Source organism: Xenopus laevis, chromosome 9_10L (assembly GCF_017654675.1).
Source record: "Xenopus laevis strain J_2021 chromosome 9_10L, Xenopus_laevis_v10.1, whole genome shotgun sequence".
Classification (NCBI taxonomy): domain Eukaryota; kingdom Metazoa; phylum Chordata; class Amphibia; order Anura; family Pipidae; genus Xenopus; species Xenopus laevis.
This window is the reverse complement of record NC_054387.1, coordinates 98,108,831-98,120,908: the sequence shown is the minus strand read 5'-3', so window position 1 is coordinate 98,120,908 and position 12,078 is coordinate 98,108,831. Positions and strand designations below refer to the sequence as shown.

Sequence of the window (12,078 nt, the reverse complement as noted above, 5' to 3'; positions counted from 1 at the left end):
GATCTTTTATCCACAACTTGTATGGCACTTTCACATCTTAAGAATCAGACAGCAATTTTTTTTTTGCCACAGTCTGAACAGAGCCTCCTAGAACATAATACTAAAATGTTTCTTTGAATGATCATACAGTTTCCCGTAGTTCAGTGACACACCAGGAGATTAATCACTAGCGATAAATCACTGCTTCTCTGGGCAACTAATCTCCTGCACTCTCCAGTAAAAAGCTTTCCCATAGGCAATAATATGAATCGCTGGTGGTAAAACCCATGTGTAGCTCCAGTCTCCTAAAATCGCTACAAAAGGAAACGTCAAGCGATTTTGGGAGACTGGAGCGACAAATGAGTTTTACCACCAGCGATTCACAATATTGCCTATGGGAAAGCTTTTTACTGGAGAGTGCAGGAGATTAGTTGCCCAGAGAAGCAGCGATTTATCGCTAGCGACTAATCTCCTGGTGTGTCACTGCCCTTAAGTAGTTTCATGTTGGAACTTCAGATTATAAAGAATTTAACTTTGTTTAACGAATTACTTAAACAAAGTGTAATATTTACACTCCAATATATGAAGGTTTGCCTTAAGAAGCAGTATTCTAGTATTAGTAACTACTATACTTTACACATGAATTCTGCAATGTGAATAAACATTGCAGATCAAAACAGGTGAAACATTATCTGGGAATTTAAAGTGAAGGCTTTTACATCTCTCAGTTTCGGTTCTCTAAAACAAGGCTACAGAAATAATATACTACCCTGCCCTTTTATTATGATAGAAAGGGGATGTATGTTAAAATTTAACATGCAAGTCAATAAAAAACACCTGTAAAACGAGAACCATACATTCTAAATAAAACTTGCCCAACAGGAAATTTATATCCTAATACGCAACCTTATCAAATGGCATATACATATCATTAAATCTTCCTCATTTATAGCCAAGGGCATTGCCACACATGGCAACTAAGCATTTATTTTTGCCCTTGCATTTTATAGCTTGGTGGGAAGGGGACAAAAAGCTCCAAACTGCTCCCCATTTGAATTGAAGTCCTTTACTAGCACATATCCAGCTAGTAACTGCTTGATATGTAAGGGCACCAGATGTTTTACATTACAAGTGATGAGCACAGACAGATACAGTCAGACACAAGTACATCTAACAAGAGCTTTTGCAAAAGAGGAAACATAGAAAGCCAATGTCCACTTGCACTGCCTCCAATAGAGTATTCAAGCCTGGTGCTGCCCTAAGAATTGTACTTGTGAACGCCCATCAGATTGCTAGAGCACCGCTAGAGGGACCCCCACCACTGCCGCCAGATTTAATAGGATAGTAACAGAGGAAGTTGATTTTTTCTTTCAGAAAGTTTGTTTTTTTCTGAAGGCCACCGCTTTAATGATGACATCCTACGAACAGGGCCTCAAATGCCTATTATTATTATTATTAACATGTATTTATATAGCGCCAACATATTGCATAGCACTGTAAAGTAAATGTGATTATATAACTAAATCACATGAATTATATACATAGAACACATGGAGTTACATACATCACAATCAATACCGGTACAAAAAGGTGAGGAAGGCCCTATGCAAAAGAGCATACACTCTAAAGGGAAGGGAGTAATACACAAGGCGTGGGAGTGGGCAAGATCGAATTAAGTGGGTGAGAAATGTGGTATTGCATTTGGTAGTTAAGCAGAGTGACGGTAGGCTTCTCAAAAGAAGTGCGTTTTAAGAGATTTCTTGAAAGCAGAAAGGTTGGGAGAAAGTCGGGCAGACCGTGGGAGAGCGTTCCAGAGGAGGGGTGCAGCCCTTGCAAAGTCTTGAATGTGAGCATGTGAGGAGGAAATGAGAGAAGAGTTGAGTAGCAGGTCAGTAGAGGAGCATAGTAAGCGGTTGGGTGAGTATATAGAGATGAGTTCAGAGATGTAGGGTGGGGCAGAGTTATGAAGTGCTTTGAATGTCAGGGTCATTAATTTGATTCTGAAAGGTAACGGAAGCCAGTGCAGGGATTGACAGAGGAGGATCGGTTGCTGAGGTGTATGAGCCTCGCAGCAGTGTTCATTATGGACTGGAGAGGTGACAGTCTCTGGAGGGGAAGGCCAATTAAAAGAGAGTTACAGTTGTCTAGAAGTGATATGACGAGAGAGTGAATAAGAATTTTGGCAGCATCTTGGGTGATAAATGATCGTATTTTGGATATGTTCCTTAGGTGGAAGTGACATGATTTAATAAGTGACTGGATATGAGGAGTGAATGACAGGGCAGAATCTAGGATAACCCCAAGGCACCGGGCCTGGGGAGAGGGGGTGATAGTGGAATTGTTAGCTATGATGGATACTTCCGGGATGTTACTGGTGTTAGTTGGAGGAAAGAAAACCATTTCAGTTTTAGAGAGGTTTAATTTAAGGTAGCGTTGTGACATCCAGGTAGAGATAGCGGACAGGCAGGAGGAGACGCGAGTTAGGAGTTCTGGGTTGAGATCAGGAGATGAGAGATAGATCTAAGTATCGTCAGCATAGAGGTGGTAGTGGAAACCATACGAGTTGATTAATTTGCGAGGGAGGAAGTATAGAGGGAGAATAATAATGGTCCCAGGACAGAGCCTTGAGGAACCCCAACAGAAAGAGGTAGGGGAGAAGATACTACTCTGTTGTAGGAGACACTGAAGGAACGATTGATGATGTAAGTAGAGAACCAGGACAGGGCTGTGTCACGAAGGCCAAGCGAATGGAGGGACTGGAGTAGGAGAGGGTGATCTACAGTTTCAAATGCAGCTGAGAGATCAAAAAATATTAGTAGTGAGAAGTGATTGTTGGCTTTAGCGGTTAAAAGGTCATTAGTTAGTCGAGTCAGGGCAGTTTCAGTGGAGTGTTGTGGCTTAAAACCAGATTGTAAGGGGTCCAGCAAGTTATTGTCAGAGAGGAATGAGGTTAGTCGGTTGTATACTAGGCACTCAAGTAGCTTAGAGATGAAAGGTAGGAGGTTGTCAAGATTGAAGGGATCAAGAGAGGGTTTTTTCAGAATGGGGGTGACAGCATGTTTTAGTTGAGAAGGAAACAGTCCAGTTGAGAGAGAGAGATTAAATAGGTGAGTTAAGGCTTTGATTAGACAAGGATTGGTATTGCGGAGAAGTTTTGAGGGAAGGAATTGGATCAAGCAGGCAGGTGGTAAGGTGAGAAGAGGCCAAAAGCTTTGAGATTTCCTCATCAGTGACAGGGGTAAAGGAGCACAGGAGAGACTGGGGAGTGTGGAGGGAGGGTGGTGGAAGTCTAGGGGGGTTGAGTAGAGTAATGTCCCTTCTGATAGTGTCAATTTTGTTTTTGAAGTGCTCAGCAATATCTTGAGCAGAGACAGATGTGCATGGAGGGGGTGGAGAAGGGGAAAGGAGAGTGTTAAAGGTGGAGAAAAGTTGTGCTGGTTTTTTAGAAAGGGAGTTAATGAGTGAAGTAAAGTATATTTGTTTGGCTTGGAAGAGGCTGGTGTTATAGGAGCGCAGAGAAGATTTGTAGCTCCAAAAGTCTGATTCTGAGTGGGATTTGCGCCAGCGACGCTCAAGTGCACATGAGTGTCTTTGGAGCGCTTTTGTATGAGCAGTATGCCAAGGTTGAAGTGGTTTGGGTCTATCACGTTTAGTTTTTATAGGAGCAAGCTCATTAAGGGCTAGTCCACACGCGGAGATATCGACGCGTTTGCGGTCGCGGCGACAAAGCGCCGCGACAGTCGCCGCGACCGGCGCAGGCGACAGTTTTGTATGGGCGCCTATGTAAAAACGCCTGTGCTAACCACACGAGGCGATGCGCTTTTCAACAGTCGCCTGAAAAAGCCTGGCGAGGCATTTTCAGGCGACTGTTGAAAAGCGCATCGCCTCGTGTGGTTAGCACAGGCGTTTTTACATAGGCGCCCATACAAAACTGTCGCCTGCGCCGGTCGCGGCGACTGTCGCGGCGCTTTGTCGCCGCGACCGCAAACGCGTCGCTATCTCCCCGTGTGGACTAGCCCTAAGGGCAGTGGTGAGAGTACTATAGTAGACAGAGGTAGCCACATTAGGACAAGAGATGGCTGAGATATTAGAGTGAAGAGAGTCAAAGGAAGAAGAGAGATGTGACACTTCTACAGCTTGCAAGTCACGGTAAGTACGTGTTTGGGGAATAGCAGGGGGTGAGGAGGGAGTTAGTGAGAGTTGAAATGTGAGAATATTGTGATCAGAGAGGGGAAATGGTGAGTTAGTAAAATTGGTGGTTGAACAGAATCTGGTAAATATGAGATCCAGAGCATTACCATAGGAGTGAGAGGGGGATTCTGAGCACAAAGATAAGCCTAGGGAGGAGGTTAGTGATAGAAGTTTAGAGACAGAAGGGCTGTTAATGGGTATATTAAAGTCACCTAATATGATGGATGGGATGTTAGATGAAAGAAAGTAAGGAAGCCAGGCAGCAAAGTTGTCCAGAAATTGTGCAGTTGGTCCTGGTGGTCGATATATAACAGCAATGCAGAGTGAAACAGGAGAAAAGAGCCTAATGCAGTGAGCCTCAAATGAGGAGAATGATAGAGAGGGAACAGGTGGAAGAACTTTAAAAGTACAGCGGGGAGAGAGAAGCAAACCCACCCCACCTCCAGGTCTGTTACCAGGTCTGGGAGTATGAGTAAGGTGTAGGTGTCGGTAGGAGAAAGCCAGGTTTCAGTAAGTGCGAGTAGGTTAAAGGAATTTGCAATGAAATGGTCGTGTATAGCGGTGAGTTTGTTTTAAACAGATCTGGCATTCCAGAGAGCACAGGAAAGATTAACTGGGTTTTTGGGTATAGGAGTAAGAGTTCTGTACTGTTGGAATTTTCACAGAAGAGAAGGCGCTCGTGGCCATGATATAACTGGGATGGGTTAAGGGCCAGGGTTTGGGGAAATTTCCCCAACTGCCAGTAATAGAAAGGAAAGAGACGAAGTGAGAGCAGGATTTGTAAATTCTTAATTTGTATGAAAAAGAGGAGTTTTGTGGAATAGCTAAACAGAGTACTTTATAAACTTCATGTGTGGAGAGGAAAGGAGAGGAGAGTAGAGAGGCTGAGATTTGTATAGAACTGGGATTTGATGGTGGAGGTAGTGAAAAAAATTTATGAAGCATGAGAGTGAAAGGAGGAGAAATGCAGGATAAAGCATGTTTGGAGTAAGAAGTTACAAACTGGCAGGTACAAACAAATCTGTGTTCTTCTTATCCCAGCTGGTTCAAAGTTGATAGAAGATAGTCCAGTTCCCTTTGGCTTGTCAATACCTTGTTCAACTGCCTTGTTTAACTGCCATTTCTAAGCACTTGTGAAATATTAGCAACTGCCTTGTATAACTGCCATTTCTAAGCACTTGTGCTAACATTTGCTAAGTGCTAATATTTCACTAGTGCCATCCCCTATACTGGGTCTGAATTTATATGTAGCTGATTGGGAAAACCAGAGCCTAATTAATGAATTAAACAGCTAGCAAAGGACAGATTTTTACAGACACCAGAACCAGGTTTGGGGCTATAAAAATATCTCTTGTTCACGGAGGAGTGGACACAAATGTATGCTTGAGATATTTATCAAAGAACTAAAGCAGAATAGGCCTGACAGACAAAAGTTATTGGGGTTAACAGATACAAGTAGGGATATAAGCAGAATTACCAGAATAAGGAGTTGCAATAGATATATAGCAGTATATGGATATAGCAGTATATCGCCTAGCCCTATATGGTAAATAACCCCCTGGCTGGCACTAACAAACATTAAGAGGCAGGTTTATCAAAGTGTGAGATTAGAGCTCACCAAAGAAAAATTCCCCCACTTTCTATTCATTCCTATGGGATTTTTTAGAAATGTATTTACTTTCATCCATTGATCGATAAACTTCTAAAACTCCCAGAGGAATGGAAAGTGTGTGGTTTTTCTATGGTGAGTTCTAATTTCCCACTTTGATCAATTTACCCCTTACTCTCTACCCCACTAACCGCATTGCACTGAGCAACGCTGCCCTTGCAGCTCAAGTCCCCATGATGCTTTTGTGAGAAATGTTAGTGAAAATAAATATACTGGGTGTTTCGGGTAACCAAAAACTATACTGTACAAACCTTTATTATTTTTTTTTCTTTGCAGTCAGTAATTCACATTTAGGGGCATATTTATCAAGGGTCAAATTTCAAATTGAAAAAAATTCAAAATTTAAATTCAAAAAGACCAACCGAAATGAAGTTGAAGTTTTTTTTTGGTCGAATAGGTCAGTTTTCGATCGAAATTCGTTTTTTTTTCACTCGAAAATTCACCTCGAACTGTGATAAATCTGCACATAAAAGTCTTGTTGATTATAAACTAAGATTTAAGCCCTTTACTTTTTTTTAATCCCTCTTCTCTTTAAGTGAACAGGTAGTAGTAGATAATGCATTGTATAGTGAATAAAGTACCCCCTCTTGTAAAATATAAGGATATTATAAGTTACCGATGAGTTTCATGACCATATAAAAACACGAGGCCGAAGGCCGAGTGTTTTTATACAGGTCATGGAACTCCGAGGTAACTTATAATATCCTCATATTTTACAATTGGGGGTACTTTATTTATTATAATACACAAATTTTAGTGAGTCATGTGACAGAAATTACATCACTACTCACCGTTTATAACTGATGACATCACTACTCACCGTTTATAAGGATATAATTTACAAGATATTCATGGCTTTTGTGTATTATAGACTAATATTTAAACCCCTTACTTTTTTTAATCCCATTTCTCTTCAACTGAACAGGTAGTAATTAGGGATGTAGCGAACTGTTCTGCGGCGAACTTGTTCGCGCGAACATCGGCTGTTCGCGTCCGCCGCAAGTTCGCGAACGTCGCGCGACGTTCGCCAATAGGCGTTCGCGTCAAAATCGTTCGACCATTCGACCATTCGATCGCTAAAATCGAACGATCGAAGCCATTGGATTGAATGAAATCATTCGATCGAATGGCTTCGATCGTTCGATTCGAACGAAAATCGTTCGATCGAACGATTAAAATCCTTCGATCGTTCGAATCGAACGATTTTCGGATGTTCGAAGTTCGCGAACTGTTCGCGAACTGTTCGCATTTTTTGCCGGTGTTCGCGAACGGCGTTCGCGAACACATACTCGGCGGTTCGCTACATCCCTGGTAGTAATAGACAAATGTTTGCAATTCAGATTAAGGAATTAATGTTCAGTGTGCTGTCATTAAACAATGGAACCTTCTGTATACGTGGCATCATAAATACAAAGAGGAAATGTAAATGGAGAACCAGTGTGTGTGACTGGCGTACTTCCTCTTGTTTTTAATCACTGTATACCTAGGGGGTTATTTATCAAAGTACAAATTTATCTCAATATTTTCTGCTACAAACTCCGATCAAATCTGCTGGGGGTTTTCGTGCTTATTAGTGGTGCTTGCGAAGCAAAGCATCACTACTGTTATCTTGCAAACTTATTTTTTTAGTGGTGCTTGCGAAGCAAAGCATCACTACTGTTATCTTGCAAACTTATTTTTATTCTTCTTCCGTATGAAAGTTTGGCGCGTAACTAGTCCCGCACCGTTTGTCCTAGACCCATGAATGAGGTGTCAAATCGTGCGGCTTAATCAGGAATGGGGTGGTATGACTTTTCTAAGGGGTGGGTTGTTAATTGCCCCTTGCGGGGGCAATTAACCACCCCGAAAAGTCCCATAGATTAACATTGAGGCCAACTTTTGACGGATTCTAGCGCAGAGAGGGAATCTTGTAGAAACGTTAAATTTACCACATTTGAAGAGGTTTGCGACCTGTGTCAGATGATACCCCACACGAGGGTATAAGTTTTACCCCCGGGGCAGGAGAGGTCCCCAAATTTGCCCCATTGACTTATAATGGGGAATTTATCGAATAATTAGTTTGTCGCAGACCCATGAATGAGGTGTCAAACCGTTCAGCTTATTCGGGAATGGGGTGTTGTGACTTTTCTGTCCTATTTTGGGGACCCAAAAAAGTGAGCGGAGCCGCAAACAACCAATCAGATTTTCCCTATTGACTTCAATGAGAAAATGTAAACAGCTGTAATTCTCACAGTAATAAAGCCAGAGCTCCCAAACTTGGCACCGTGGGTCACTGGGTGACTGCAGCCAAAATTTACAAAAAGTGGGCGGAGTCTACAACAGCCAATCAAATTTCAGCCATTCAATTAAATAGGAAAATTTTAAACTGCTGCCGCTCTTAGACGGTTAATGGCAGCCTCCTCAAAGTTGGCACAGTTGGTCACTGGGGGACTGGGATTAAAATTAAGAAAAGTGGGTGGAGCCAAAACCAACCAATCAGATTTCTTTGATTGGTTTTAATGGGAAAAATTAAGAAGGCTGCCATTCTCTCAGTATTGATGTCAGGGACCTTGAATATCACAAATGTGGTCGCTGGGGGTTTCCACTTCAAGTTTAGAAAAAGTGGGCGGAGCCACCAACAACCAATCAAATTTCATTCATTGATTTTCAATAGAAAAAAATAGAAATGCTGCCATTTTTACACATTAAATGACAGCATTCCCAAACTTTGGTATGTTAGTCACTGAGTGACTGTGGTTCACAATTAGGAAAAAAAGGGGCGGGGCAACAACAGCCAATCAGATTTCAGCCTTTGACCTTAATGAAAAATGATAAACTGCTGCTATTATCACGGTTTAAATGCTAGGTGTACCAAACTTGGCTCAATTACTCACTGGGTGACTGCGGTCAAAATTTAGGAAAAGTGGGTGGAACCATAAACAGCCAATCCGTTTTCACCTATTGACTTCAATGTAAAATTTTTGATTACCGCCGTTCTCACAGTTTTAAAACCGGAGGCCCCAAACTTGGCACTGACCATGACTAGGTAACTGGGGTTAAAATTCAGAAAAATGGGCGGAGCTTAAGACAGCCAATCAAATTTTACCTAACGCTATTCAATGGGAATATTTAAATTCCTGTCATTCTTACACTGTTAATGTAAGAGTGCTCAAACTTGGTCCATTTAGTGACTGGGTTGCAAATTTTTAAAAGTGGGCGGAGCCAAAAATAGCCAGTTTGTTTGGATTGATTTCAATGGTAAAATTTGGTTGGCTTTAAATTTCACCGGTTTAATCCGGATTCTACCGACTTTGTGTACTCTCTAGGCACCAGGGGCGACTGGGCAAGACACCCAACATATATGGGGGGCCTGAGTTTTGCCACGGCAAGCACCACTCACATTTTCTTCAGGAAATGTACCTCTCTAGTTTATTATTACATTTTCCTGAAAATTTGCTTTGCGGGAAAAAATCTGATTTTCAGGATTTTTTCAGATTTTTCATCTGATTTTAAGGATTTTTTTTCGGATTTTTCACCAGAAAACTCAGAAAACTTCGGGTTATTGCACGAAACCCAGCGCACATCAAAAAATCATTGGGACGTCTCCCAATGACTTATATGCAACCTTGACAATTCTGAAAAAACTGATTTTCTGATTCAGACTTTTCCATCCTCGGGTGTATTAATAAATTCTGAAAAATGTGTGATTTTTTTTAAAAGTCTGATTTTATAAAAACAAAATCACACATTTTTTACTTTAGTAAATAACCCCCATAGAGTCTACTGCAAAAACCCAACCTTATGGCAGAGTCATATAACTCAAGTCCCATCTTCTAGCATCAGCAGTGCCATCAAATCTATCTCAACCCTCTCCCAAACTGATTCTAATGGGATATCATTCTAGTGACATTTACTTTGTGCTTACATATTGAAAGCTCTGCAGTGGTAGAGCAACAAACTAGGACCAAATACATACAGTGACTCTATTCCGAGAAACATTTAAGAGGTGCATAACCACATAATCTCACACAGGATAAGACATAACAGTAATGTTTATGTATTAATTATACACTCAGCAAGGTCAATAATCATATATAATGACAGTAACCATATGCCAGTCTTTATCTGTCACCCTCACCGGCACCTTCTGTTATTAGTGCTTCTGTTAGTCCAGGACAATATCAGACACAGCCAGACATATATTCTATGCATTGTAACACACACACTCCAGAGGATGTTTTATTACACTATAGCCCTGAGCAATACCAAGGCATGGGCAATATGTTTAGTACAATGAATACGAAAAAAACGGAAACACTTGGAAAACCTGAACAATGTCTTTATCAGTAAGCCTTGTAGTTAGATATCAATTCTAGGCTCACTGGATACCTGGACACACACCATAGGTGTTGCTGGGATCATTCACCCATTTATAGTGTCTACTGAGATTATTAAATAGGCTTGCTTTGATCCAATTACAATGGTTCGATGAAGCTCATTAAGGCAGATTCTGATTGTTTGGGGAACATGACTTGAGATGTGAATGGCTCTGAAATTGTTAGGATAAACTGTATGTGGCTGATACGTGTTGCAACACACCCCACCCCACCCCACCAATGTTTGGGAATGCTTGTCCCATTCGTACATAAATAACCTCCTTTAGGCCAATGTCACCCATAATGTTTTCTCCATTTACACAACTACCAGTTTTCATCTCAATTCAACACTGTGGGGCACATTTACTTAGCTCGAGTGAAGGATTAGAAGGAAAAAAACGTAGAATTTCAAAGTTTTTTTTTTGGCTACTTTGACCTTCGACTACAACTTCGACTTCGAATCGAACGATTCGAACTAAAAATCATTCGACTGTTCGACCATTTGATAGTCAAAGTGCTGTCTCTTTAAAAAAAAACTTCGACTACCTACTACGCCACCTAAAACCTACAAGCACCAATGTTAGCCTATGGGGAAGCTTTTTTTGATCAAAGGAAAATCCTTCGATCGATTAAAATCCATCGAATCAAACGATTTTCCTTCGATCGAATGAAATGCGGTAATTCCTTCGACTTCGATATTCAAAGTCGAAGATTTTACTTCGATGGTCGAATATCGAGGGTTAATTAACCCTTGATATTTGACCAATAGTAAATGTGCCCCTGTGTGATCGTTGGGCAGATTGAAGCCACTTTCTACACCTTATTCAAACCTTGACTTCTCAAGTCCACAATATTTATCTTGCTGTTTCCTTTTGCCTGTATGTGCAGATAAACTTGGCTGCTACGGGCAATATTAGCTTAGCATAAATAACGGAATTTATATTTAACTATGTACAGGCGTTCTGGGAGTTAATCAAGTAATAAACAGGACAGAAGTGACAAGATAATACTGACATTTTGGGTTACTTTAGGTTCTCTTGCTGTTTCCTGTGCTTTTTAGATTATGGCTTTAGATTTATCACTGCTAGAAACAGGTTTAGTAGAAGCTGAACAAAAATGATATAAAGGAAGGGCTAATAGATATATAAGTTTCAACCTCAAAAGCCATTTTATAATGATATGAAACTACATTGATATAGTAGTACATTGATATAGTGCAAGAAGATTATGATGGCTATACACAGGACGAAATAAGCTGCCGACAGCCCCTCCAATGGGCTTCCCCCAATCAATATCTAGACAAAAGGCAGCCAGATGTCGATCGCGCAGGTTTAAAAATCCAGTTGGATCGAGGACCACATCTGTTCATTGATTCGGTCCTCGATCCAGACTTGTGATGGGCGAAAAATTTGCAAAATGCATTGAAGTCAATGGGCGTCAAAATTATTTTAATGTGCGTCAATTTCGACGCCTGCGACAATGTTATACACGTGCCTATTTTGGCCAAATGCATTAAAGTCAATGGGCGTCCGAATAATTTTGACGTGCGAATTTTCAAGGCAGTTTTGCAAATTTCTTTGCTAGCTGTGTATTTTGGAAATTCGCCACAAATTCGCTCCTGGCAAATTTATTCGCCCATCATCCTGACCACCCATATTCTCCTTATTTTGTAATCCAATCGTTGGGGAGATATGCGCTCATTTAGCAACCTCACCAAGTGTGTATACTGGCAGAGATAGGACTGATTGTAAAGAATAAAACTCAAAACCTCCTTTTGAGGTATATTCTTTACAATCGGTCCTATCTCTGCCAGTATATGTTATCTGTTTAAATTACATTATTTTATAACAAATATCACTGCTTTTACAATACCATGTCTACAAA

The 12,078-nt window shown here is 40.9% G+C and overlaps 2 protein-coding genes across 2 annotated transcripts in view; one reads left to right on the top strand and one right to left on the bottom strand.

Moving 5' to 3' along the window:
- Positions 1-12,078, top strand: part of carhsp1.L (calcium regulated heat stable protein 1 L homeolog) — a 129,116-nt gene that overhangs the window by 59,359 nt on the left and 57,679 nt on the right. The gene's annotated exons all lie outside the window — the stretch shown is intronic.
- litafd.L (LITAF domain containing L homeolog) overlaps positions 1-12,078 on the bottom strand; it is a 34,006-nt gene that overhangs the window by 15,804 nt on the left and 6,124 nt on the right. The window lies entirely within an intron of this gene.